General features: G+C 43.6%; 1 protein-coding gene across 2 annotated transcripts in view; it reads right to left on the bottom strand.

Moving 5' to 3' along the window:
* Nucleotides 1-1,300, bottom strand: part of MKLN1 (muskelin 1) — a 151,563-nt gene extending 150,263 nt beyond the window's left edge. Inside the window, exon 1 of one of the 2 annotated variants that reach the window (XM_008048005.1) lies at nt 1,278-1,300. The gene's annotated coding sequence lies outside the window, so the exon portion shown is untranslated. The remainder of the gene's footprint in view (nt 1-1,277) is intronic. The other variant, XM_021707539.1, reaches the window with a different exon arrangement.
* Between the last annotated feature and the right edge of the window lie 2,923 nt (nt 1,301-4,223).

Genomic DNA, 4,223 nt, shown 5'->3' with positions numbered 1-4,223 from the left:
AAAAAAAAAAAAAAAAAAATTAGTTTTTAGAAGAGTTGAAATAAGTTGACCTCCTATCCTAGTTCCAAATCAAATTGTAACACTTTTCCTCTGAACAAGAATCACATGTTGATACAGAGTATGATTTTAAGTAATGTCCGTTTTTAAGTACTAAAGAAAGACTAACAGAAAAAAGGTAAACATACTTAAAAATGCATCAAATTTTACCACCTAAATTATTTAAGTCATCTAATAATATATAAACAAGGTAAGAATTATTCTATAAAAATGAAATTACCTAATATGTAAAAAAATATTTTCAAAGGTTCTCCCAGTTTCATACTAGTACATTAAAAAACCTTAAGCAGCAAGATAAAATGCACCTAAATACCTTTCCCTCTCTGACTGTTCTAGTCTTAGAGCACTTAATTTGGCTGCCAATTCAGCACCCATCAGTCATGTGTAATACTGAGAAAGCTTTGGCAACAGAAGTCAAAGGCCCAAGGTCAGAACCATAGCTCCTATACCTCCAACTCACCAAACTGGACAAGTTAACTTTCCTCTCTGAACCTCAGTTTCCCTAGGTGTAAAATATAATAATATTTATCTCACAGAACTTTTGTCAAGGATAAATCAAAGAACACGTGCTAAGTGCCGAGTACAGTGCCTGAAGAATAGAAGGTGCTCACTCAATAAATGGTGCCTGTCATTAGAGTCACAACACAAGTTTTTAAGCCAGAGAGCATGCCAACCCTCTGGACAACTATATGACCTTGGGCAAGAAACTTCACTTGTGTGGACCTCAATTTCCTTATAGGCAAAACAGATAAAATACCTATCATGCTGGTTTGTGCCAAGGATTAAAAACAAAAAGTATCTTCCATATAGTAGGTGCTCAATAAATTGAAGCTAGCTAAATAAACATTTGAGTATAGGCATTAGCAGATTATAAAATACGTTTACATGCAAGTATAATTCTATAATTTATCATTTAAATAAATGTCTTTCTCTTAATTCCCAAATTAAGCATAAATTTCAGAAAAAAGTAAAATGCAGGCAAACTCATTTAAGCACATTGAAAAATAAAAGGCCACTTTGTTAGTTTCCAAGTAAAAATGTGTTTTTTTAACTAGATGTGCTTTAACATTTTTAAGGTTCATATAAACAGAAAAGAGTTAAGGGGGGAATGTTTGATTTTTCTAACTTTAGGAAAAAAAAAAAAATTGTAAGTCCTCAGAAAGAAAACACAGATAGAAACTTTTCTATTTTTCTCATGACTTCACATTTCACAAACGTACAACATAAAAGTGACTTTATCACATCTCTGAGGCCAGGTGCAGTGGCTCAAGCCTGTAATCCCAGCACTTTGGTGAGGCTGAGGTGAGGAGATTGCCTGAGCCCACGGGTTCGAGAACAGCCCGGACAACTCAGCGAGACCTCATCTCTACAATAAAAAATAAAAAAATCAGCCACGCGTGGTAGCGCACACCTATAGTTCTGGCTACTTGGAAGGCTGAGGTGGAAGTTATCGCCTGTGCCCAGCAGGTCAACGCTGGTGTGGCAGTGAGCGTGCCACAGCACTCCAGCCTGGGCAACCCAGTGAGACTACAACTCAAAAAAAAAAAAAAAAAAATACAGTAACAGAAAGTGTTGCAAAGTTATGTATGTATTGAATACTGTTTAATACATATATAACTTTGTGCAGAAGCATGCAAAGCACTATAGTTAAGACCACAGACTGTGGAGCCAGACAGTCTGGTTCAAGTCCTGGTTCCATCTAGCTGTACAACCTAAGACAAGTTTTCCCATCTCCAGGTCTCTTTTGTAATCTGAAAAACGCAGATTCCGCAGAGGATTGTTGTAAGGATTAAATGAGTTAATACACTTAAAAGTGTTAGTAAGAGGACCTAGCATATGGAAGGCACATTTAAGTGTTTATCACTTTTGTTACTGTTATTATTGCCAACTCCAAGTGCTTAGATCAATAAATATTTGTTATCTTTTGGACAATTTCAATAATTGGCTTCACCTAAAACGATTCCTGTTTAGGAAGTACTTTGCTGCCAGTCAAGGTATAAAATTGCTGCTGAGAGGATTTCAGGGCATAGGTAAGCACAGTCAATCCTCAATCCTTTCCTTACATCTTCTGCGCACAAAGGAAAAACGTCTTTTATTTATTTATTTGAGCGGGAGTCTCACTCTGTCGCCCAGGCTGGAGTGCAATGGCACACTCACAGCCACCCCAGCATCCACCTGCTGGGCTCACGCAATCCTTCCACCTCAGCCTTCCTAGTAGCCGGAAGTATAGGCCTGCGCTACCATGCCTGGCTATTGTTTGATTCATTGTAGAAACAAGGTCTCAAACCCACAGGCTCAGGCAATCCACTCTCCTTGGCCTCCCAATGTGCTGAGATTACAGGCTGAGCCACCGTGCCGGACCAGAACATCTTTCTTTACTTGCTAACAGAACCAGGAGTTTTCACCTGGGCACAGCACACACCAACTGGCAGACGCAAAAAAAATTCTCCAATTCAAGTTCCATAGTACTCAACTATACTCCTTCCCAAAAAAAGGTCAGATTGCTTTTCTGTTATAATAGCTTATGCTTTAAAACATAAATGATACTGCATCTGTCAACAGAATGTCCTAAGAATTAAGTAAGATACAGTAACCGAGGCCAGGTGCAGTGGCTCAAACCCAGCACTTTGGGAGGCTGAGGTGAGGAGATTACGTGAGCCCACAGGTTGGAGAGCAGCTTGGGCAACTTGGCAAGACCTCATCTCTTCAATAAAAATTTAAAAATTAGCTGGGCGTAGTAGTAGCAGCACGTGCCTGTAGTTCTGGCTACTCAGAAGGCTGAGGTGGAAGGAGTGCCTGAGCCCAGCAGGTCGACGCTGGGGTAGTCATGAGAGTGCCACAGCACTCCAGCCTGGATGGTAGAGTTAGACTCCAACTCAAAAAAAAAAGATAAAGTAACTGAAAGTGTCCCAAAGTTATATACGTATTAAATGCTGTTTTATGAATGTACTTGAGAAAACGACAGCAATGGATTTCTCCAACCTCACAGTTGCCTTCTAATGCCAAAACTAGTGTTCTGTCTACTTTAAATCAAGGGTCAGTATAAAAACACACAAGTTAGATTCAAGCTGCCATGCCACTAAATCATCTCCTGCTGGAAATGCACTCGTCGTGAAAATGACTACACAACAGTTATATAACCCAGTGGTGCTACTGATGGTCCATCCCCACGTCTACACCAGAGGTTTAAGGAGTGACATCCTGGAAACAGGCTCATTCAAGACCAGAAAAACGTCAAACGATGGGATCCTAACCTAGGTACAGAAAAATGCTGAATGCTTCAGATTCAAGAACGTGTTCAACCCAGAAAACCAGAGGTCAAGCAGCCAAGGCCACATTTCAACTCCAGCTGATGGAAGCATGCTTGCCTGGTTCACCCTCAAATTAAAAGCTGGGTTCCACCATCAGTTAGGGATGTGGCCATTCAGCAGCCCTCAGAGACCACAGGCCAGATGGACCACAGGTCACTTGGCACCCATGGGCCTACGGAAGGTCTGAGGTGGAACGGCTGGCCAGCAGTCAAGACAGATCCCTCCAGCCACAGCTCCATTTGGACATTCCTCATTGACTTGACAAAAGAAATCACCTTTGGGAAACCGTGAAGACGTTTTAAGATACAGGTGGAAAACTTACTTGAAGCCGCTTCCCTGATCTAGTCACGTTAAGTGATCAGTAACTTAAAATTGTATTACGTATGAACTTGCTTCCGCTCTTGAAATCTGAGCTGGGCTGGGGGGATGGTCAGCGGGCCTCCAGCATGTTCTCTGCACCAGCAGACCTCAGTTAGACCTCTCCTCCCCTCGGGGATAAGCGCAATCACACACTATGGACACGCACAGTCAGCCCTCGAGAAGGAATCTGCTAGAGAAACCACGGGAGACTCTCTGACTCCTGAGTCAGGAGCAGCCCCACCGCGCTGGGGGCTGGGGGTCAGACTCGGGAAGCCAGGGGTTTCTGTTCACCGCGCCCCCGCAGGGCGGCCGGTCTGCGTCTACGCAGGCGGCCTCCAACGGGCCCTCGGGCTGGAACCCTGCAGGCTCCCCCCTCCCAGTCTCCCCTGGAGCTTCCAGGCAGGAAAGACACGCCCGGCCCCGCCCGGCCCGCGCCGGGTTCCGGGGTCCAGCAGCGCCGGCCGCGGGGGACTCGCCCCTCCCCCAGCGCCTCGC

The sequence above is a fragment of the Carlito syrichta genome, unplaced genomic scaffold (assembly GCF_000164805.1).
Source record: "Carlito syrichta isolate Samal-C Ts95f unplaced genomic scaffold, Tarsius_syrichta-2.0.1 Scaffold120455, whole genome shotgun sequence".
NCBI classification, from domain to species: Eukaryota; Metazoa; Chordata; class Mammalia; order Primates; family Tarsiidae; genus Carlito; species Carlito syrichta.
This window is presented reverse-complemented; position numbering and strand designations above follow the sequence as displayed.